The sequence below is a fragment of the Colias eurytheme genome, chromosome 22, assembly GCF_061535395.1.
Source record: "Colias eurytheme isolate Ceu_HAF_F1 chromosome 22, ilColEury1 Martin Lab GWU primary, whole genome shotgun sequence".
In the NCBI taxonomy this organism is placed as follows: Eukaryota; Metazoa; Arthropoda; class Insecta; order Lepidoptera; family Pieridae; genus Colias; species Colias eurytheme.
Window position 1 is genome coordinate 8,147,392 of NC_143001.1, and position 26,455 is coordinate 8,173,846.

General features: G+C 33.8%; 1 non-coding gene across 1 annotated transcript; it reads left to right on the forward strand.

The window, feature by feature from the left end:
* Positions 1-16,754: 16,754 nt before the first annotated feature.
* On the forward strand, positions 16,755-16,831 carry TRNAP-CGG (transfer RNA proline (anticodon CGG)). The gene is given in 2 exon segments: positions 16,755-16,791; positions 16,796-16,831. It is a non-coding gene; the product is annotated as a tRNA-Pro (tRNA).
* Positions 16,832-26,455: the final 9,624 nt, after the last annotated feature.

The following is a 26,455-nucleotide window of genomic DNA, read 5'->3' on the forward strand; positions in this document are numbered from 1 at the left end:
ATATTAACTAGCTGTGCCCCGCGGTATAACCCGCAGTGCTCCTCCGGCTCCCGTTAGTCTTAACTCTTAGCGTGATGATAGCCTATAGCCTTCCTCGATAAATGGGCTATCTAACTGCACCGAAAGAATTTTTTAAATCGGACCAGTAGTTCCTGAGATTAGCCGTTCAAACAAACAAACAAACTCTTCAATTTATTAGTATAGTACTTAATGAGATTTTTCACAAGGCGATTCAAAATCAATTAAGTAACTACTTAGTTACTACTTTATTTATATAAAAATTAATTATAATTTTTATATAAATATAGTAATGTAACAATATTAATGTACCTAGTGATAAGTTAATTAATGTACTTAGTTCCAACGTGGTGGTACAATGTTACTAATTACTATACAAATACAGACAAATGTAATGGTCAAATATAATTTAACGATAACGGTTATTGCAAGGGTTATTATCTCTGACATAAAATATTAAGTATAGTATAGTTGTCCTAGTTCGTAGAAATATAGAGCCCACGACTTGGTCAATAAGCAATCACAATTCACAACCATGTTTGACAACTTATAATATATACAGGGTGTCCCACTTTTGGTATACTAAGCTCAAAGGAGGTTATAGTTTTGCATACGCTGAGTACGTAAAAAATACTTATAAAATCCCAGACGCATTTTTTTTTTCGGATAGATGAATTCTTAAAACTCTATGTGTACACCCCTAACAAGCAACACGCCCAAATTTGCCACCCGCACGTGAGATATTGTTTAAGATTATGTTTTCATAGACAAAATGCTCACATTAGAGAAGCGGTATATTCCGGCTGCGCGAAGCTAGAGACGAAAACACGGATTTTCAGGAAAAATTTAGCAAAAAAATTTTGACGTAATTTTGTTGTTTAAGTATTTTTTACGTGATCAGTGTATGCAAAACTACAAGTCCCTTCGCGCTTAGTATACCAATAGTGGGACACCCTGTATAAGTCGCTAGGGTATTATTGTACATCTATATACCTATATAAAACTCAAAGGTGACTGATATATAGTGATCTATCAACGCACAGCCCAAACCACTGGACGTATCGGGCTGAAATTTGTCATGCAGGTAGATGTTAGGACGTAGGCATCCGCTAAGAAAGGATTTCCCGAAATTCTTGCGGGAACGGGGAAAAACGGGGATGCACTTACAAAGTCGTGGGCGGAAGCTAGTATTTTATAAAATTAAATTCTAATACTGACATGATTTTAAAAGAGCAACTATGGAGTTTCTTGTCCCTTCTTCTCCGTATATACCTACCTACTGCTTTCCAAATCGGTCGTAAATCTTAAAAATATGTTATGTCGATTCAAAAGTGCTTCTAGGAAAAGTCTAGAAGAATAAAGAAATGTTTGTGGTTGAGTTTGAGTTAAAACCTAACAGAAAATCGTAAAAAGTAAAAAGTATACCCAAATCTATATTGTACGACCAAAAGTATTGCCCTATCAAAATTGTTTCAGACGTTCTACTTGACCCGGGCGGGCAAACAAACAGAAAAATTTTCAACCAATTTTTGAAAGGAAACTTCTATTGGCGCGTTGAGAGTAAAATTTCAAAGTCGCGTCATGGCAACACCATCACGTCATGATAACACGATTTTCGTATCTTTGAATCTTGCCAAAGAAGTTTCACTCCTACCACGTGTGATCTGCACACACGCTTTTATTTATTTTAATTTATTTTAATGCTCTAGTATCGTGTAATTACATCATTACTCTTATGAAATTAAAATAGAGTTTGAAATCACAGCCACTTGCAAACAAACAAGCAAACACTACTGATGCTATTTGTTAATTTTTATCTTTATGAGTAACCAAAAAGTTACTTATCAGGATTAAACTCGAACAAAGCCGAGAGATAAAGATAGTTTTTTTAGAAAACAAACAACATTTATATTTTTAGGGTTCCGATCCTCAAAAGTAAAAACAGAACCCTTGGCCTTATAGGATCACTTTGTTGTCCTTCTGTCTGTCTGTCAGACTGTCAGCACCCTTTTTCTCAGGAACGCCTGGATCAATCTGAAGATTGAAATTTATATCGAATACCTACTCATTTCTACGGTCCCTTGAAGCTGTGAAAAAATCAAAATTTTAAGCCAACGCAGTCAAAAGATTATGCTGCAAAACACAAATTTCGACATTCGCAAGGAAATCAAAACCTACAGAGTACTTCCCGTGTACACAGAATTTTTAAATTTTGTAAAAAGCAATGTCTTATAGTTAACTTAAAACACAGATAAAGTAAAAATCGCTAAAAACATAAATTTTATAGTTATGTACATGTTGTTTGTTCGGAGCCCTCGGTGCGTGAGTCCGACTCGCACTTAGCTTTTTATTTCAATATAATATAAATATGATAAGATAAATCAAATAAACAAGATAAATGAAGATTTTCCTCTCCATTAATATAAAGATACGTATGTCTTACTAACCTAACTCAAGAGCAACTAGGTAAATAAACTTGAGCGGAAATAATTTTGCTCGAAATTCTGCGCAAGTATGACCATGTTTCGGAATTTCGGTCACGACTTCAGTGACTCCCCATTCGCCTTCGCCGGAATACACATACCTATCCTTTAGGGCCAATATTTCATGTATTCCGGCGAAGGCGAAGTATAAGTTTTAACTTATCCGCCCAATAAAGTTTTACACGATAATATTAAAATGTCACCCGTAAACTGTCAAAGACGGGCAAAGAATACATTTTTGAAATGATAGTTTTATACTTTATTCGACGAGGATTGAAAAATCAGCCCCAAATTCTATTATATTTAATACCACGTTACCTTCTTTCTTAAAAGCTAGGTAATTTTCAATTTCTTGGCACTATATAGGAATACGAACTCTGCTGAAAATCTTACCCTACCATCTTCGCATTCTTCCAAGTTGTTCATCATGCAAATGATGATGATTATTTAATAATATCTAATAGTTTTTTTTTGTGTGTGTATAAAACAAATAAGTACCTAAATACATTTTTATTCGTCCATAGTTATGTTACTGAGAGGACAGAATTAATTTGGCAGGTTGAGATCAAATCACAATTGGTTAAGTAGATAATGTGGGTTATCCGTCAAAAATAACTGTTCCTTATTATTAGATATATTATTGAAGTGAGACTTCTTTAGGCGCGTTGTTGAATTTCAAGGTCGCGTCATGGTAAAACTGTCACGTCATGGATAGGCGAAAATTTTGGTATCTTTGAATCTTGGCAAAGAAGTTTCACTTCTGACACGTGAGCTCGGCACACTCGTTCTTTTGAAGTGAAACTTCTTTAGGCGCGTTGAGACTTGAGAATACAACTTCAAGGTCGCGTCATGACAATACCGTCACGTCATGGAGAGGCGACGATTTTGGTATCTTTGAATCTTGGCAAAGAAGTTTCACTTCTGACACGTGTGCTCGGCACACATGCTCTTTTTTGTTTTTTTTTATGTTTTCAAATTCCTCTCAAATAGAGGTAATAAATTAAACATAGGTCACATACTGCCTTCTTATCATGGTTTCATTGTAGTTTCATCTTAGGAAATGTTTACAGTTCAATAACCTTTTATCTGACAGTGTGATGAATGATTGTAGGATTTGTACTGAGTGCAGTGGTCTAGATCAGATATATTTATTATCTATGGTCTGGATTGTGTTCAGGTCGTGTAGGTGACCTTGATCATGAATTTATGACCAGAGATTAGGAACGAATGCAGACTATTATAGGGTAGGTATACCTATAATATAATCTCTTCTATATACCCTATGTAGGTAAGTAAACATTTATAAAATTCTCGTGTCACAATATAATTTACCATACTCCTCCGAAACTACTGGACCGTTTCTCGTGAAATTTTGTATATTGGGTAGGTAGATCTGAAAATCGGCTAACATCTATTTTTCATAGCCCTAAGTGATAAAAGTAGGTCAGAACAACATTTGCGCGGACAGTTTTTCAACATTTTTTTTATAATATTACCATGGACTAATATAATTAATATACTTGAGTATATTTGTCTATGATATTACTAGTTGTAATTGAGATTTCGTTCGAATTTATACTAGCATTCAGCCCGTGGTTCACCCGCGTGGTAAAGGGAAAATTCCCGTAGGGATAAAATGTTTCACCGCGGCAAACAGTAGCCTATATTACCATTCCCTAGATTCTTTAATATCTCTTGACTCAAAAATCATGTCATAAAATCGCTAATGCTGCCAGTCGCGACGTGAAAGAAACACATAGGTATAAACTTACTTTCGCTATTATAATATTATGTATTTAGGAAGTTGATACCGGACATAGAAATGTAAATAACAGTTTAGATTAATATGCACTATACTAAGGACAGGTATTATAATAGATACGTCATACGTAGTATATTATTATTAGTCTGTGATAATAGTATTATAAAGATATAATTAGTAGTAAATGGTAGTAACCTACTTTGAGATTCGTTAAATTGGTTTAACCGTTCCGTAAAAATTATCCTGGAAATACTAAGATATGTTTGATACTTTTACTTTATTATTTAAATCGTGTTATTATTATAAGTACTTGAGAAAACATCTAAAATTCTAAAATGTATCTCAATAATCAGTACGTAAATTAATATTAGCGCCATCTAGCGTTAGGTGGAGCATTCTCTTGTAGAGCATGAAACCTTTGCTTTCAAATGTTGTATTATATTTCTACTAGATGGCGCTGTACTCAAAAAATAATATTAATTAACTATTCATAAAAAAATAATGTGCTTCTTTCTTAAATAAGTTAGTAATATATTTTATAAGCTTTATTTAAATATTATTTTAAGCAAATCACATTATTAATTCAAAGTTTAAACTATTTATTTTTATTTCAATATATTATGCCACTCAATACTAGATGGCGCTACAGACCCGTTGCATTTCTAGCTAAACACGAAAAGTAAACGCGATACGAAATCACTTGTTTATCTGTTGTTATAAAAAAAATTAAATTAAAACTCGTAAAAATTCAATAGTGTCTGTTTTTAATTTTTACTAAATGCATATGGATGTTTACAGTCCGTTACACCTTTATGCACTGTAGGTACTTCCTACCAAAATAGTAATTTTCTCAATTTTTGTCCGTCTGTCTGTTTGTTCCGGGCATAATAATTATGGCGAGGTTTTATCAAGTTCTAAAAAGTAGCCTATTTATATAAAAATTTCATCAAAATCGTTACTATAACTTCTTTATATATTATTACTAGCCGCGCCCCGCGGTTTCACACGCGTGGCTCCGCTCCTGTTGGTCTTAGCGTGATGCTATATAGCCTACAGCCTTCCTCGATAAATGGGCTCTTTAACACCGAAAGAATTTTTTAGTTCCTGAGATTAGCACGTTCAAGCAACCAAACAATCTCTTCAGCTTTATAGTATAGATGAATGAATGAATGAATGAATGAGAACTTTATTGTACACACCAAAATATTACAGACATTACATAAAATAGAATACACATAAATTGCACAATGGGCGACCTTATGGCTACAGAGCCATCTCTTCCAGGTAACCCAAGAAGATGATGATGCAAGATGCAGTATTAAAGGAAAACATTTTACTCAAATAGTTTGTGATACGAAGTTCACCGAGTCTTCAAGCCATATAAAATTATATCATTATTAGATTATCATTTAGATACCTCTAAGAATATTCATAATATCGCTTCATTTATGCAATAGCAACTGACCATAATTTGTCCTAGTTCTCTTAATTAAAACAAGCGTAGGTCGTTGCAACTTTGCAAGCGCTTTATGTAATAGATATTATCTATGCTTTTTAAATAGATCGGTTTTAGAACTGCTGTAATGGGAATTAATGCGTATTTTATTTGGTCGGGTTATTATTTTTATCTTTGTGAATGGTATGTAACAATTTACCATTATTTTAAGGGTTATCTCTACATTTGTATGAAACTGTATCAGTTTATACTAGAAGGGCTGTTACACCTGTCATATTATTATACCTAATTATATTATGTACTAGCGGTCCGCCCCGGCTTCGCCCGTGGTACATATTTGCGTTTTCTCTACATAAAAACCATCCTCATACTTCAAGAAATATAATAAAAAAAGAATTATCAAAATCGGTTCAGCCGTTCTCGAGTTATGCGCTTACCAACACATTTTGCGATTCATTTTTATATATAAGATTATTTAATGATTACAATAGGTATTTTATCTATAAAAAAATAGGTTTTTTGGTAGTTGAAAGTTAAATTATGCCTGGCGATGTCTATTAAAATAATATAATTCATTTTACTTTTAATCCTGGGTCAATTCAGAACGTGGGGAGCATTTAATAATATAAGCTTTTTATTTCCTTACTTTTACAAAAATTTACACTTTAACTTAATACTAAATACTTTATATAATAAAACCTTAAAAACTAATATAATTATGTGTATTGTTAGTGACATTTTTAGTTATTCTATGTTAGTATTTATCTTATTATTCTATATTGTAAGGACCGCTTTGTGCGGTGAAAGCCTCCTCCAAAATCTTCCATTTCTGCCTATCATTAGCCAGTTTTACCCAGTGGTTCCCCGCTACACCAACAATGTCGTCTTGCCACCTTTTATAGGGTCTGCCTCTTTTTCGGCTCCTGTCCGCTAAAAACCAGTTTGTAATGATCGTTGACCATCTTTCATCTTTTTGCCTTTGGTTGTGTCCTGCCCATCTCCATTTTAATCGAAGAACATGATTACCGACGTCATTCGCTTTTGTTACTTTCCTTATTGATGTATTTTTTATATGGTCTTTTAATCGAATATTCATGTAGCTTCTTTCAATTCCTCGTTGGCAGACTCTTAATTGGTTAAGAGATTTTTTGGTCAGTGGCCAGGTTTGGCATGCGTAAGTAAGACACGGTAACAAGCAGCTGTTCATGGCCTTCGTCTTCAAGCGTACTGGTATTGGTCCTTTAAATATGTCTTTCATAGACCAGTACTTGTTCCATGTCATAGTTATTCTTCTAGATATCTCCCTCTCTGTGCAGGACTTAAATGAGATAAGGTGACCCAGATATATGTACTCATCTGTATATTTCAGTTCTTTTGTGTCTACATATAAAGGTATTTTCTGTCTGTTTGTCATAATTTGTGTTTTGTCATAGTTGATTTCTAATCCTGAATTTTTGCTATGTTCACTGAGGGTGGTTAACATTGACTGAAGCTGAATCGGGCATTCTGATAGTAACACTATATCATCTGCGAACCGTAAATGGGACAAGTATTTTCCATTTATTCTTATGCCTTTGTCTGCCCAATCAAGTTTCCTAAATATGTTTTCAAGTACCGCAATGAATAATTTTGGTGAGAGTGGGTCTCCTTGTTTAACACCACGTTCTATTGGAAAGGGTGAACCATTTGTGTCCAACTTTATCCTTGCATAGTTTTCTCTATATATTTCTTTTAGAAGATTGATGTAGCCAGCCTCTAAACCCTGTGCTTGAAGAGCTTCCCACATAGAGTCATGAAATATTGAGTCAAAGGCTTTTGAGTAGTCTATGAATAATATGTATAGGGGTCTGTTATATTCCACGCATTTCTCAATAACTATTTTTAATGTAAATATATGATCTACTGTAGAGAATTTTGACATAAATCCAGCCTGCTCTACCGGTTGGCTCTCATCTATTGTATGGCTTATTCGTCGTAATAGGGTAGATGCGAAAACTTTATAGAGACATGATATTAAGCTTATAGGTCTGTAGTTAGATATTAGTTTTGGACTTCCTTTTTTATATATTAAAACTATTTCAGACTCCTTCCACTGATTTGGTATTGCATTTTGTGAGAGAATCAGATTGAATAAATTTGTTAGTGTCTCGACCATCATATAAGAACCTGCTTTTATCATCTCATTGGTAATTCCATCTGCACCGGGACTCTTGTCAGACTTTAGATTTTTAATTGCTTGTTCTACTTCTTCATTCAAAAAGACAGGTATTGGATCGTTATTCAAGTAGGTAGTGTACGAATCCAACTTGGTTGGTATGGTCTTAGTTTTATATAAGTCTCTGTAGTACTGTGTGGCTAGATCCAGTATTCCTGCTCGATTAAAGACTGAGGAACCTGAAGGATGGGTAAGTTGTGACAGTAAATCTTTTTTAATTTCGAGTGATTTATATGCTTTTTTGACACCTCCTGTCTTTTCTAAAAAGGTTTCCAAGGTCTTTATTCTGAGTTCCTTATCATTGCTTTTTATTTTTCTTTTTATTGTCTTGTAAAGTTGGCTAATTCTCTTTTTTTCTATTTTTGTCTTGTTTTCTGTATTTCTAAGGTTGTGTAATTCTTTCTTCATGTTCATGGGGAGCATTTACCTATAATAAAACACACTATTAATTTGGTAAGTATATATTTTGGTTCTTATTTATAACTTATTATATCTACTTATCTACCTACGATCCTACGAATATTACCAACATAAACAATCTATACTAATATGTATTACCTAGTAGGTATATTATTATTAGTCTGTGGTATTACTAGCCGCTCCGCGCGGTTTCACCCCCGTGGCTCCTCTCCTGTTGGTCGTAGCGTGATGGTATATAGCCTATAACAAACAAACAAACAAACAAACTCTTCAGCTTTATAATATTAAAGTATAGATAAAGCTGAAGAGTTTGTTTGTTTGTTTGAACGCGCTAATCTCGGGAACTACTGGTCCAATTTGAAAAAATCTTCCGGTGTTAGATAGCCAATTTATCGAGGAAGGCTATAGGCTATATATTATCATCTCGCTAAGACCAACAGGAGCGGAGCACTGCGGGTAAAACCGCGGAGCACAGCTAGTCCATAAACTGACACAAACCTAATTTAATTTCAATTGCATTTAACAATTTACAAGAAAGAATAATTTTTTCACACTGCTAGTCAATTAACAGACAAAGTGTCCCAATTAGGCAGGCGACACCCGACGCGTTAATTAGTTTTAAACGGAATGCCATACTAATCTGTGCCACGTGACTGCTTAATGTCTTCGTTCAGACGGGCGGCGGTTTGAACGCGGCGTTTTGCACGCTAGTCTACAATACATCTACATAATACCTAAAATATTATAATAATGACACACAAAATAACAGCAGCAAAATTGAATACCTAATAGCCAACACGCTATTCGACCACATATAGAGGGTAACTTGGATTAACACAAATCAAGGTCTTATCCCGGAAATCCCACGGGAACGGGAATTATGCGGGTTTTCCTTTGAAAACGCGGGCGAAGCCGCGGCCGGAAATCTAGTACCTACAACTTAATATAAAGTGTGAATAAATGATTTGATAAGCAATGTTGTTTTATTTCTATTTCACACACTACTCGTAACATTCCTACTTAATTATCGTTTTAACATTAAACGCAGCTCATATGAACCCGCTTCAACCAGGGATGGCTTACAGAAGGGTGGAAAAAAAGATTTTTAATTTGTACTTACAGTTAAGAGGAGTGTCGCTGACAGGGGCGACCAGTTAACATTTAAATCATTTTTGTGTTTGTCATTATGTTTGAGAGCTGTTATATTTCCTATTTGGCTTTTCAATTGTAATTAAAATTGTTTTGATCGAATTTGATTGCGAATTATGATAGAAATTAGCCAGTTATTAAAGAGATAATACTTTTTCTGGTATGTAAAGCAAATCATACAGAACTAGAGGTCCGCCCCGGCTTCGCCCGTGGCACATATTTCGCAATAAAAGGTAGCCTATGTCCTTTCTCGGGTATCAAAATATCTCCATACCAAATTTCATGCAAATTGGTTCAGTAGTTTAGGCGTGATTGAGTAACAGACAGACAGAGTTACTTTCGCATTTATAATATTAGTATGGATTTACATAGGGACAGCAGACAACTACTAGCATTTTATGTAAAATCACATCCTTTTGATTTATAAGCAAAAATAATAGCTACTACCTATTTATGGGTAGTTCTACAAAGTATGGAAGAAAATGAGTCTCATTTCGGCCCACATTTTTTTAAACGTTCTGTTTGCGGAATTCAGTCTAATGACAAGAGTACAACGTCTCTAAAAGTATATAGAGCGGAACAGTCAAAATATATAATAGTTTTCGATTTATGACCATTTTAAGGAAATCAAGCCACAGGAAACTGAGCAGGTCACCAGGAAACTGAGAAAAACAACAAAAATCGGTAGAGATCAACGAGATCAACGTTTATTTATCATGTTTTACATGAATTTGTATTATTAGATAAATTTTTAATGGTACTAGTACCTTTAATAATAACGAAAAATAGCTCTATGCTTGGCTTACATACTAATTCTATACTTAAAGAGTCTTGAACAGGAACTCTATTCATCAAATGATCATTGAGCATTAAGAATTAAGTAAAATCTATTCTAAGTTTATTAATTCAGTAAAATCTTCTTAAAGTTAACAACATAAAAATAATGAAGTCTGAGACATAATGACACTTCATACTAGCATTGTACTTAAATCTAGTAAAAATAAATAATAAAAAAAAGGGAGGTATTAATAACTTTGGCGGTTGAAATTGATATTTTTTGTTTTATGGCATTCAAATGCTTTATAAATATAAATTTATATTTCTATTCTTTATAAATTTATATTTATAAAGCATTTGAATGCCATAAAACAAAAAATATCAATTTCAAAAAAAAAGGTCATGTTCCATCGTTACAATATTGTATTCACTGAAAAGTGTTTCATATTGGTTGAGATGGTTGTTAATCATCTCAATAGACGGCGCGCGGTGTGTCCCTTAGACACATAAAACTGAAAGAATAGAATGAATTCGATTGGTCTGGTGGGTCACGAGTGGCTGAATTGGTCAGGCATCCGCCCCGGAATGGCGTGAAAGGATGCGGATTCGAGTCCCACCTTGTGATCTAATTTTTTCTATTCTTTATAAATTTTAACTTTGGCGGTTTCAATACTATATTATTTTTATGCTAAATTTTAAAATCACAGTCAGCTGAGCAGTCAGGACATGTAAACAATATAGAATCGCCTTTAATGCATCCATCATATGCCCAATTATTGCATACTAGACACTGGAACCAGTCATTTCCTGTAGTATCTTCGTTGTGAGACCACCACAGATAAGGCACTCACAGTCAGTGTATTTATTTTCCTTTCCATTTTTTTTCTTTGCCTCTACATTTCTTGGAATTCAATTTTCGCTTCAGTTTTGAGTCTGTTTTTTATCGTAGTCTGTCTTTTTTCTTTTTCAGCTGCCAATCTCAGGGGATCTATTTTAATTTTTCATACCTCAATTTCTAGCTTTTCTTTGGTTTTGCAATTTTTTCTGTACAACATAATATAATATTTAGTGTTCAAAATACAGTGCAATGCAACCAACTTTATTTGACACTTACATGTGTATAATCATTGTTATCAGACTATTAAAGATTTATTTTTCTACTAAGTCATGACATAAGTTAAGTTGTAGTGTAAACACCTACAGTCAAAATAGTACTAGGAACTGCCAAGATCGGTAAAAGTAATGTTTTATGCTTTTATCCGAAGTTTCTGAAAGATGACGTGCATACTTAAAGATGACCATTACCAATACTAATTATCTGTAGATATTTAATTACGACAGCTACTCAAATGATTTATTTCATTAATTCATACGTAGTTTAATGTTTATAGGTAGAAAGTTTTAAATTATCTTACGCAGAAACAATGTTTTAGTGTGAACTTATCAGGATCCTGGATGGTCCTCAGTACCCTGGCTTTCAATTTGACAGGAACCTGAGACCAGGATCCTGAGAATATCTGTCTTATATTTAAAAAAACATATCAATTTACAACATTTAACCAGAATTAAGCAAAACTAGGCCTTTGCGTCAGCATCTTACGTATCAAAACGCTATATTTCCTAATATTATTTATTAATTACGTAAAAAATATCTTACCAGGATTCTGGGAACTTCACTGATTACGAGGCCACTTCCCTTACTTACCGCGCCGGGCTGACTGTACTACGTGCTAGGTGTGAATAGCTAGATGATATTCTTTGTCTCTTTCGTACGTCTGATTGACTCAGCTGAACGGCAACATCGCACGACAAAAAACTTAGCTGTTATTTGCTTATTTTACATCGACCAGGATCCTGATATGAAAGCGTGGGGACAAAATGTTGACAATATTTTTTTAATGTTTTTTTGGGAAAATAAGATAATAATTATTCTACCTAGCAAGAAAACACAGTAAACTCACCGATTTGGCTTTCAAATTACCTTGATACAGAAAAGTAAATAAATCACGACGAACTTTAAATCAGAATTTGTCTGAGGGACAGTTCAGGATCCTGAGAATTTGACACTTTGAACAAAGATTTAGTGGCATAAATAAATGTTTTTATTAATTATTTTCAGTGACCAACAAGAAGCAGCTTTAAATAACAGTATTCCGTACAAATTAATTACTTTGAAACGTTTTTTTTAGTATAATTTGGCTGAGCCGCTAAAAATTCCTTACTTTGTAGAACTACCCTTATATAAACCTTTGATTATGTATAAACTCGTATATCAATCAGTAAGTGCATATCTGCTGAAATTAAAAAAAATATTTACTGTGAATTGTGATAGAGTTATCTAAATCATTGTGAAAATTGTACCCAGACCCGTTCAGCCGTTCCCGCATGAAAGTGTACCTTTCTATGAAAAACATTTTTCTTCTATCTCATAATTTTCCTAGTAATAGGTAATATGCGTAACCATTAACTATTCTCATTTTCACAATTAAAATTCTGGGATATGTACCTACCTACTTTGTCTGAATTATTTCACTTTAATAATTTTTGAGCTTTTTACGAACAAATATATTAATATCTTAATCCTCATAATACAAGTGCGTAGAAAAGCCATTTCTTTTAAAAGTACATATATATATTATATACCTACTTAACATTCGTTGAATTCAAACAACACACTTGACAGTTACACAAGTATAAGATAAAGGCCCACAATGAAATTAAACAGAACATTAAGAAGTAATTTTGGTACACTTTGATCAAATATACAACTTTCAGAAGCCGTCCAGACACTTGACTCCTCCGCACATAAGAATAACATACGATTAGAGCTCAAATAACACTGGACGGGAATACTTTGACAAAATCTAGTTTTACGCTCGGCATGCCTTCACAAAGTCTCTTACATTTTACAAACTTATACGCATGTATTCGAAACAATTCGTCAAGCAATTCTGAACTCTATTTTTAAAGAAATAAGGGTGTTAGTAGTGTTCTGTGGATGTATTTCTAAGATTGTCGTAAGGTCCTCGGGCAAAATGTACCTACTAAGATAGGATCTTGTTATAAGAACGTCTTTTTCAGTTGGTATTGTCTACAATTACTCAGCTTTGTGCTGTGAAGTGTTTCCCTCTCTTTCGCACACGTTGACTCGTCGATATCGCCATCCTTTTCTAATTCCAATTTGATTTCCTTCCGTTGTAATGTTTCGGAGATTTTTTTAATTATATCCTTGCGAAGCTTTAAAAGTTCGGTTTGTTTTCATTTTTATATTTTGGAGGGAAAAGAGGAAATTAGTTAAAGAAATATGATTATGGCGTTGGTTTTTTATCGTTTATTATTGCCTGACTTTAAAAAGGGAGACTAATGTTAGATATTCTCCACTTTTCAAAGTTTTTAAAATATTTATGCATGCAGGATGAGTTATCCATATAAGTTATCCATACAGCTTTTTTCTATTATGTATATTATGTTTTGTATAAGTAGCCATACGAGCTATAGGTATATTTCTCAATCTTAGGTACCTATAGCCGCGAACAAAATTGCTTTTCAGAAATCCAAGCATGAAACGTACTTGCAACACAAACATTTTCGTATTTATCAACTTACAAAAACTAAACTAACCTAACCTATTTCTTAATTATTTGACCTTTCCTTTAGTAACAGTTGTCTTAAACACCACACAATAAAAAGACCATTAATCCAAAAATAAAATTCACAGTAACCCCCCAAAACCCATTAAGATGCAGCCCTATAACGAGTATCACACTAACCGCTAAGGAATTTGTCTAAAAATGCGAATAATACGCGATTATTGCATCGCCCCTCGCCGCGCTGTGCGTGATGGATGCGCCTTGTGCTCTAGGGTTGTCACGTTGGAGATTTTTTTTTCAATGTTACAAAATATTAAGCTGATAAGTATTAGGTTTGATGTTATTTTGGTAAAGAAGTAGACTTCCCCGCAAAAAAATATTTTAAAAGAGAAAATTCGCTGGAGTTGGCTAGTAAATAAAACAAGAAAGTCTTTGGATAATACATAATTGTTTTAGTTTCACTTGTTCACACAACTTAAGTAAACCAATTCTTTCAACGTAAACTAGGTTCCAGAATTAGGAATAAGACTAACTTGAAAATTTCTGTTTCGATTAATACATTCATTACTTTTTGACAATACCTACCTACAGCAAAATCGAAATCATGTATTTATTGTCTATATTATATCGAATAAAACTTTATTTCTTACATCAAACTAAAAACCTCAAATACTTTCGAATATTGTTGTGTTGTGTTTATGAAAATAAAATTCAATTAAAAAACTCTCCCGTGCGAGCCCTAAAGCCGCGAGTGACCCTAGACTGTTAAAAAGAAATAAAAAAGTAATAAAACGCAATACACTATAAAAAGCACGCGGAAGGGTTCGCCCTGTCTTATTGACACTTAGAAATAATGTATTTGAAACAGTATTCGATACAATATTTTAACCAACTTCAAAAAAGGAGTTATAGATTTTGAATTGTAGTCGTGTATGTTTGTCATATCCTTGATATCCTAATATCCACATATCCACATATGACATATGTAATTTGTATTTATTGACGTACAATAAAAATATTTTATTTCTTTCCAGGTTGACATAGGTAATACATATTATTCAAAGATTTAATTATGATAGACTCAGAATGAGTGGTTTTAATAAGATATAAAGATTTATTGGTGTTCATAATTTAGTATCTAACATTAACAAATTGATCCATTCCCTACAAACAAATATAAAAAAATCCACTGTCACAAGCAAAGCACAGTCAAAAATAAAAACCAGTTAATATTATTGTTAACAGTTGAAGAAAGTTATAGTATAGTAAAGTGTAGTGTAGTGTAGACAGTCGGCAGATCAGAGCTAGTGGACTATACTGTCAAGTGCTACAGGGCCGGATTTAGAATTAAATAAAAAATAAATATTTTTATTGTGTACTGTTTGGAAGGGCCACGCTTGAGTTGAATCATCAGGTAAGAAAGATGAATATTTAATTCAAGTTTGTAAAAAGTAAATGCGTAAAAAGTAAAAAAAATATGTTATTAGTTATTACGATGTCTTTGATTTATAAAACTAAATTAAATGATGACCTGCTGCGTAAATGTAATAATTGCTTCGGTGTAAAATATAAATAAAAGCAGAGTTATAAATTTATAAAGAATAGAAAAAATTCGATCACGAGGCGGGACTCGAACCCGCATCCTTTCGCGCCATTCCGGGGCGGATGCCTAACCAACTTAGCCACTCGTGACCCGCCAGAGCAATCGAACTTATTCTATTCTTTCAGTTTTATGTGTCTGGAGGGACACACCGCGCGCCATCTATTGAGATGATTAACAACCATTTCAACCAATACGAACCACTTTTCAGTGGTTGTTAATCATCTCAATAGATGGCGCGCGGTGTGTCCCTCCAGACACATAAAACTGAAAGAATAGAATAAGTTCGATTGCTCTGGCGGGTCACGATTCCCCTTCAACCTCTTCATCCCCTTCATCCCCTTCATCCCCTTCAACCTCTTCAACCTCTTCATCCTCTTCATCATCTTCATCCCCTTCATCCCCTTCAACCTCTCCATCCCCTTCATCCCCTTCAACCTCTTCATCCCCTTCATCCCCTTCAACCTCTTCAACCTCTTCATCCTCTTCATCATCTTCATCCCCTTCATCCCCTTCAACCTCTTCAACCCCTTCATCCCCTTCAACCCCTTCATCCCCTTCAACCTTTTCAACCTTTTCATCCTCTTTAACCTCTTCATCCCCTTCATCCTCTTCAACCCCTTCGTCCCCTTCAACCCCTTCATCCCCTTCATCCCCTTCAACCTCTTCAACCCCTTCATCCCCTTCAACCCCTTCATCCCCTTCAACCTCTTCATCACCTTCATCCCCTTCATCCTCTTCATCCCCTTCATCCCCTTGATCCCCTTCAACCTCTTCATCCCCTTCATCCCCTTCAACCTCTTCATCCTCTTCAACCTCTTCATCCTCTTCATCCCCTTCAACCTCTTCATCCCCTTCATCCCCTTCAACCTCTTCATCCCCTTCAACCCCTTCAACCTCTTCATCCCCTCCAACCTCTTCATCCCCTTCATCACCTTCAACGTCTTCATCCCCTTCAACCTCTTCATCCCCACTCACGAGTGGCTAAGTTGGTTAGGCATCCGCCCCGGAATGGCGCGAAAGGATGCGGGTTCGAGTCCCGCCTCGTGATCGAATTTTTTCTATTCTTTATAAATTTATATTTATAAAGCATTTGAATGCCATAAAACCAAAAATATAAATTCAACAAAAAAGGTCGTGTTCCATCGTTACAATATTGTATTCACTGAAAAGTGCTTCATATTGGTTGAAATGGTTGTTAATCATCTCAATAGATGGCGCGCGGTGTGTCCCTCCAGACACATAAAACTGAAAGAATAGAATAAGTTCGATTGCTCCGGCGGGTCACGAGTGGCTAAGTTGGTTAAGCATCCGCCCCGGAATGGCGCGAAAGGATGCGGGTTCGAGTCCCGCCTCGTGATCGATTTTTTTCTATTCTTTATACACATTGAAGAGAGAGTTTTCGCGCCTTTTCAATTTCCATGCATAAGAGACCTCCATTTTCACAATGGCTGCATTCGATTCTTGCCCTCCGAATCGATATATCGTTACCCCGATCATCGTATGAAGCTTAAGCCAGGCCCTGGTGTAGACTTTCGCGGGCAAATGCCCATTCCCATGGGCGTAGCCACGGTGGGGCAGGGTGGGGCACTTGCCCCACCCTGGCTCTGACTTGGAAGGTACCCAACCAAATCTAAAAAACTTAATTATCTAGGTACTGACTACAAAACTTAATATCTGTTAAAAAATTCTCACTCGAAAGTTGTCAGCCAACACAAAAAATGCGATCTAAACAAAAAGCTTGCTCTTCTATGTTACATGATTTAAACCACTTTTGGTGCCAGAAAAAGTAGTGTAGTACTGTTACCCCATTCAAAGCTGTTTTTATTTAGCCAAATTCGCACTTAATTTCCCATCCAATTTCACTTTTGTTTTAGGTTAAGTTACTGACCATAAAAGCAAAAAATGCTGACATATCCAGGTGGAGCTACGCCCGCAATCTTACATAAAAGTTTTTGGCCGATATCTCATAAACTATCCATTTTAAGGCAAAAAATATGGGGAATTTTTGGTAGATAGTAAAATTTTACATGTTTACGATTTATGGCCTATTTAATGATCCGATTAATCGTTTTTAGCAAGTAACTTTTTAAAATATTGGATTAGTCAATGAAATGCAAAGGCATTACTATATACATACATATATGCATTATCCATTTATTAAGATTACTTTATTTGAAACTTTTTTTCTAATGCTTTTTGAGTTATATAACGTTTGGCGAAAAATAGAAAATTTCAAGGTGTGTATTTTTCGTATATATTTCGTACAACTAAATAATATTGAGTAGTTATTTTATATTCGGATACAAGAATAAAATAAAAGAAAATGGAACGAAAATATTTAAAAAAATGTATTAAAAAATTTTCTTCTATAAGTAAAATAAAAATCAAAAATGTTGCCGTTTCGGAAACGGTGAAAATCCACTTGCATTGGAAATTTCTTCTTCGTTTTCATTACATCACCTGCCAAGTCACCCGCCGAGCGGCGGCATTTCTACATTATACGTAGAACAACTCAAAAAATATGGGCACTCAAAAAAAATTCAAACAAAAGTTGTAGAGAATAAAGTTATCTAAAAACAATGTTCAATGTACATACCTACATGCATTTTATTCATTAATCCAATATTTTAACGAAAAACCGGTTCATTAAATTTATAGGCCATAACCGTAAATACTAGTTTTACAGAAAAGTTTAAAGAGTATAAAAGATGCGAAATTTTTCTTTCTACAAAAAAGTCTAAGTAACTTTTGCCCTTAAGTGGATAGTTTTCGAGATATCGGTCAAAAACTATAAGATTGCGAGCAAAGCTCCACCTGGATCTATCAGCATTTTGTGTTTTCATGGTCAATAAGTGACCATTAACCTAAAACAAACATGAAATTGGATCGGAAGTGCAAGGTTTTGCTTTATTTACTAAGTTATATCTACCATTTGAAATGTTTTATTTTTCCATTTACATAGACATGTTTAGTACCTACCTAGATTTTATGGTAAAAAGGAATCATATTATTTTATTAGAAAGATAAACTATATAATATAGGGATGAAATTTGCAATATAAGCGGCTGTATCTTTTGATTTATTCATTATTATTCCAGCATGATACCACCACGCGTTCTTGAAAAAAAAAATATATTTTTAGACAGATAGACAGAAGGACAACAAAGTCTGTCTGACTGTCAACACACTTTTTCTCAGAAACGCGTGGAGGTATCAAGCTGAAATTTATATCGAATACTCAAGTCTATCGAAAACTATAAGCCAACGCAATCAAAAGATCCATTTTATGCTGCAAATTATCGCAAATTTCGACATTCGCAAGGGAATCAAAACCTACATTGTACTTCCCGTGAACACAGTCTTTAAATTTGGTTAAAACTTAAAAGCAATGCACAGATAAAGGGAAAATTGCTAAAACATACATTTTAGAGTTACAACCTTGGTTACAACATAATAAAAAGTAGGTTTGTTCGGAGCTCTCGGTGCGCGAATCCGACTCGCACTTGGCCGGTTTTTTTTTTGCCCCACCCTGTGCCCATGGCTAGCTACGCCCATGCCCATTCCTCAAGAGCTTTTGATGAAACGCGGGACGGGTAAGTCCGGGGGTGTTGTGCAGAAGGAAAAGAAGAAAAAATCGAAGTAATTTACAATATGGCCGCTTTGGTTGATATGTTTTTAATAAATGTATTTAATGTATTTAAATATTTATAAATTTATATTTATAAAGCATTTGAATGCCATAAAACCAAAAATATAAATTCAACAAAAAAGGTCGTGTTCCATCGTTACAATATTGTATTCACTGAAAAGTGCTTCATATTGGTTGAAATGGTTGTTAATCATCTCAATAGATGGCGCGCGGTGTGTCCCTCCAGACACATAAAACTGAAAGAATAGAATAAGTTCGATTGCTCTGGCGGGTCACGAGTGGCTAAGTTGGTTAGGCATCCGCCCCGGAATGGCGCGAAAGGATGCGGTTCGAGTCCCGCCTCGTGATCGAATTTTTTCTATTCTTTATAAATTTATATTTATAAAGCATTTGAATGCCATAAAACCAAAAATATAAATTCAAAAGCAGAGTTGTTAATTTCATCGTTTCTGTGTTTAGATACAGTTCAATTTCTTCATTAAGTTGCCGCTATTAATTCGCACTAAGTTATTTAAAAAAAAAATTCCTTGCAATGAACTCCAGGCATATCTGAATCTGAAAACAAATAAAAATATTTTATTCATTCAACACCTCATCTTAATGAGTATACATCAAAAAATCCTTTGTAAAAGACGTCCAGCTTTTACGATCCTTTCCTTAAAACCTACAAAACAACAAAAAAACAAATTTATACTTATTATATTTAAATCCGTCCCTGCATTGCCACCATGCTAGTATTTTGATAGTCGGCGGCTTTGTAGCATTTGGCCTACATACTGCATCCCTCTCACATACCCTACGTTAGAGTGAGACAGCGCTATGGAACACTTACTTAGCCAATATTTAAGCACTTGGCTACAATGGGTTCAAAAAATTAATATTTGTACACTTTCAGTGGAGAATTTAGTTCGGTTTTTTGAATTCTTCACTAAAACAACTCGTGGTATCGGTTACAACATTTGTGGCGTTTTTTTTCATGTTTTGTAATTACTTATATCTATTTTTTATATTGTTGTCGTAATAGTAACTGTTAAAATATCTATGATTATGATCCATCTATAAATTAAAGTGCTTTAACAACAAGAGAAATGAGATCAGTAAATTTTATTATGTTTTTTGCACGCCTCATAAGCGAAGCGTTGAGGTGGGTACTACTGTCACTTCGCGCAAAACATCTGATTTTTCAAACTTAAAATGTCTTTATGTATCATACATTGCACTTGTAAGATAATACATACACACACATATTAAGAAAAAACACTATTTTTAACGTTCATGATATTTTTGATGTCATTTTTGTTATTTAAACTAGTTAAAAAACAGTTTAAAAAAGTTCTGTCTTGGACGTCCGTGTGTCTGTATGTGCGGATCCTTTTTCTTGTTAACACGATAGCGACCGAAATACTTTACTAATCGAGTCTTTTTTTTTCTCTTACGCTTGAGTATGCTCAGGAATAGAACCCTTCCATTTTTCAGGGTCTGATTCGATGTGGTTTAATTGTTATTAAATAAACAAAAATAATAATTAATAAATATTTATTAAAAAAAAATTATGAGGCGTGCACTTTTGGATTTTCCAATTTTTTCTAATTTTACACGCTTTTATTAGGTAGGTTATTATCTTTAGTTTTCCTTTAGACTCGATTTTAACCTACTTTTAAGGGATTTACACTTGTCAAGGATCGATGACAATACAATAATTTCATGACTTCAAGCGTGTTTTTTTTTAAATTATTATTTCAACGTAAAAACGTCAGAAGGCTAATGCTATTAACATGAAAGGTCAGTAATTGCGTGTGTCTGTTAATTTGATTGTTGGTTTAATTAAAATGGCGTCATGTTAGCGAGGCTAATCATACGATTTCGTATCATCGATTAGGCAACTGTTTGTCTTGGCTACTTGGGTGTAGCGTCAGCAACAGCATTCATATATGTACATATTTTTGAAAAATTTTGTACAAAAAAGTGGAAAGAGGGGGATTCGAATATATTTTTTCAAAATAATGCAAAAATGCTTGAATACAATTATAACAGGATTTCCTTATTTTAAATCGGGAATATATAAATCATCATTATTCGTAAATAGGCTGTGATAAAAATGTAGGAAGGTAGGTAGGTATAACCACAGACAGAACTCTGATTATCTCTACCTAACTGATTATTATGCAATAAGATCCTCGAATACAAAAAAAATAACATTTTTTAAAAATTAAAATACGACATTATTTGCTGTTGAATTTAGATGTTTGCCTTGTACATACAAGGTTTATCTGTGCTTATTTCTGTAAAATTAAAGACAAAATATACTGACCGATTGTTCCACTTCATCTATTCCGCTGACCGTACAAAACTTAAGAAAAATCTTAATAATATGTTGTAAAACTGGAAAACACATTAGCGAGATAATGTTCCCGCGCACGTAAGTATTTTGTTATTATAATAAATAGCTGACGCAATTTCGGCTTATCAGTAGGTTTTAACTTTTTAGGTACAGTCGGGTGCGTATAATATGTTATGTCAGTTATGTTAGGCACTTGACTGTACATAATATATGGGTAGTATGGAAGTCGAAAAAGAATAAATATATAACAGACTATTATTAGTATAGTATTATTATGTCTCTCTCCATAATACACGGGTACCACCAGAAGGAAGATACCCGGTCCTTTGGAAGGCTTACGTGGGGATACAGGTCCAACACGCAGAGGCCCTTTAGAGAATTTAATGTGTTGGGACTTGGACACCAGCCGCAGCCTGCCCATGACTGCACTATATGTAGAGATACATCCCTGGGCAGTCCGCGGCCAATGTAGGACTATTGCAAAATATGGGAATTAAAAATCTGGTCTATGAAGGAGGTGTTCGGTGGATTGGTAGGTTGGGTCTACGGGGAGTATAGTATTATATTATTATCTGTGCCAATACTGTCTAATATCCAGTAGGTATGATAAAGGATAGAAGTCATAGAAGTAATTTTACGTACTAACCGAACCTTATAGATATAGTTTTTTTTAACATCATCTTCAGTACAGAATATGCTGGTCAAGTAGAAGTTGGTAGACATCACACATCGATACATATATGTTTATTTTCTTAAATCGATGCGAACAGTGCTGAATGCTGATATAATGAGCGAGCGCAAAATGCAAATCTGCAGATGGCAGATGGTTTGTGCATGAAAGAGTAACAAACATACACCCATTCCTCCACACATTCGTCATTCGCGTCATTAGTAGGATATTATATGTATAGTTATAGTATTATATCATCATCTGTGATATAGTCTATGGATATATTGCAACAGTTTCTCTGCTCACCTGTACACTGTACAGTGGGTAACTCGATCGCTCTCCGGTTGATCACCTAGCGGCTAGCGGCGACTATTTGTCCTCCATATTTGTCCACTACCCAAAGACACAATATTTGAACATTTTTAGAAACTCACATTTCCATTCTTACGCACGTACACTTATAATTTAAAAACTTCTCTACCGAACTGTACCTTATTACTATGCTAATAAGGATCATTCTATTCGTCGGCAAGTTGTTAGATTGAATAAGAATTATCATTTTGACCTCTAAGTTATTGTAATAAGGATTACGTTGTAATGTTTTTGGGATTTGTAAGTCATTATTTGACTAATTATCGAGTTACCACGCAACACTGATTGGGGTTTTAGTATTTTTGTACGTGAAGTTGCGGGTAAACATGGAATGTGGTATTTTAGAAACTGTCAATTTATTTTGTTTATACGATCGTGCTTTTAAGTATGTTGCAATTTAAATACAAGTAACGGTGTAAGCGAAAGCTGCAGTCTTCAAGAAAAACCCAAAAGAGCGTGGTAAATTGGAAGAGCATCTCCTAATAAAAGCAACCATTCAAATTTAAATGTAACGCATTTGCAGATGCGCGCAAAAATAACTGAATACATAACATTTTTTATTACTTTTTAAGTTTTTAGTATTTAATAATAATATGTTACCTAAAAATTATATTCGTCCATGCCTACAACTACTTACAGTTTCGCAAAATATAAAGAACGTATTACAATCACGTCCCTATAAATAAACGTTTTATTGAAAACACCAGAACAATTACCATTATATTCCAAGCCACCCATTACATTATTGTAATGATTTTATTTACCTCGTGCCAAATGAAAGTATGTTCCTTCCATTACATAATATAGAGTACACTTGGCATTATATCGATCACTTTAAACAATGGAAAAAACATAAAAAACACGCCACACGATACCTCTTGACTCACAGTGAGAGCTCTTAAATAATTGTTTTATTATTCCCATTATTATATTAATAAAAAGCTTAATAATTGTTATCGAATAACCCGACCAATTTAAAATGACCCCTGCGTTTTAAACACTGTCTTGTAATAAGGGAGGTACTGTAATTAATACGTATTTTAAGTGATTTTTTTAATGGTTTAACGATCGATTCTTTTGTGCTTTGTGGGGACCGTTTTGTGGGCTTTAATTCATTGTTATACACTAATTAAGTATTATACTATGTGAGGTGGAGTTTTATTGTTATGTATTGTGTTTGTGAAACATTTAAACGTTGTTAAGTTTAACCGTTGCGTTGATTGAAGTTAAACGATTTGTAATTATATGTGTGGTTTAGGTTATTTTTCAATTGGGGCGGAATATACAATAAATTATATTGCAGAATTTGGGCTAGTGTCTTTTGCTTTAGGAATTAGGATAGAAGTCTAAACTCTAAACCTTCCACGACAAACTCACTCAAGCATTCGATTTGTTCCACTCTATTTGATTGTCATAACACTATTTATAACAAGACGAGATGTACATATGTATTTGTATCGATGCAAAACTAAAACTACTGCGTAGATATTCTAATAAGATTTCGCTTATTACTCACGACCATTCCACGTTGTATCAATCCGTTTCAAAATCCATTCATTATTTCAGCTCTGAGTTTTACATTTGCTACTAGAAGTCTGTTTTTCTCCACAACATTTATATCTCTTCTCAAATAAATCAAAACAACTTTGCCTGCATTTTCACTTGAAACCCAACCTCCTCACCTTAAATTGCGTAACACTAGTATGTCAATTTTAACAATTATCTACAATTCTACAATTTACAAAGCAACTCAATTAAACGCTTCCTTCATACGATACGATTTCCAAAATGTCGCACATTTGGAACTCACAGAACCACAAGGCACATGTAGTTGACGATGCGTATAATTGTAAATTGTAGAAACCTGTGTTACAAATTACAATTGGATTTAACGCTTCAATAATTTGCGTTTTTGTTGTTGAAAAAACCGTAAGAGATTTTAGGCTACTGTTGTAGAAGATTTGGGGCTGTTTTGTAAAGATTTCTCGTAATAGGTGTTAATGCTGCCTTACTTGATAAATAAAGTTGAAGTGTTTGCACCTGATGTACCTTATTAAAATATACACTTGAAAAAATATCTCCAACAAAACCACAGAATACATAATAGTAGCTAATGCTACAGAATAATAACAGCTATAGTAGCTAGCTACTAAGTTACTAACGCTAAAAAAAACTATATCGATTTTAATATCAATTTAAATTTAATATTTATTTATGTATTTATTTATTTATTTGTATATCTTACCTTTTGCAGTTTGCATAATGTTAATAAATAAGGAAAGATTAACAGTCGTTTATTTGTTTAACCATTTCTATATACATACTAATCAATTTATCAAAGACTTCGTTATCGATGACCAAATTCATCTAGTACCTACCTAACTAAAGATTTCCAATCTTTACATTCTATCAGATCGATACCTTTGTCACTTTTGGACTTATAAAAAAATACATCTTTATATTTGTGACAGTTCATGCTAGTAAACATTTTGATTTGATTCAATTTGAAATTATAAATTTCATTTGCATCACAGAGCCTTTATTCAAATCTCAAACCGTATCAATAACCTTTATTACCCTTTCAAGTATTTAGTTTATTCAAGTACGCATAGAAATACCAAATTACCGGTCACATGTCAATCCCGAATGAAGCCAATACAAAAAGAAATTATAATAACAAACAATGAATCCCTTGAGCTATCTCCCACGCAATATTATAAACAAAAATAGCCTTTATTCCTTTTACCACAGACTGTACAAATATAAATAAAAGCACAAAGGTTATAATAAAAAGTTTTTATTCGGTCGATTCTGCAATAATTTCTCAACAATACGTAATTGATATGTCTTTAGTTTCGAATAACGAAGCGACCAGATTAACTTGGTCCCTGCTAAAGCTTTTGTATTTCAAATTGGTTTGAGATTTAGATATGATGAGCGTTACGGGAGGTCAACTTAGAATGGTCGTTGAGAGAATTCTTACCTGCTATTATGTTGAAGTTTTATTGAATGCTTCTAGTGTTTTAGGGTTCCGTTTGTATGGATCAATAACGTTGTTTAGTAATGTTTTACTTTGCTATTATGAGTTTTACTTTCTCATTAAACCTGAAAACGAATGAGGGTTGTTATATAGTAGATAATTAATATGTTTTTACTTTAAAATCTAGTTTTTAATCGAATCTGTTATCTACGTTCTCAATAATTAGAAGCTGTCTTGAATATGTAGGTATATATCAAATCTTGTTTAGAACTGAAAATCTCGTCAATTATTACAACTAAGATTTCAGATTACAGGTTCGATTTTCTGCGAAATAGGTACACATGTCGAACATTTTCGAAATTTAAAATGTTATATACCTAAGTAGGTAGTAAGTACCTACTTACTTACGGAACCCAATAAAATAAATCCGTTTCACTCTTCAAATTCCACTGGTTTTTATTTGAACAATTAATATTGTGGTTTGCAGACGAATTTCTGTAGTATTATGTGACAGTAACCCGTTGTCAGATTTTTTTTTTTAGAAAACCACAGATAATTAAAGCACAGATTATGCTTATTATTAAAAAGGTTTTATTGTAAAAGCGGATATAGAGAAAGTTGTGAAATGTCTTAATTTAGTTTTGGGTGTGGCAGGATATTTGTTATCTTTTTAGTAATCGATCAGAAAACTTTTCCCATTGTGAGAGATTTGCTTGATATCGCAAAAGCAGTGGCCGTATGTGAATATTAAAAAAAAGCGTAAACTGTACCTATGTCCGAATCTGTAGCTATATTTAGCATAACCATTAATAAATTCTGTATATATTTCTGTAATACTAACATGGACCAATATCTTGAGTAAATTGGTCCATGATACTAATAAACGAATAACGATGTACCTAACATCGTTTCTTATAAGTATGTATTATAAATGTGCAGGTCTGTCCGTATAGTGATTGCAACAATATCT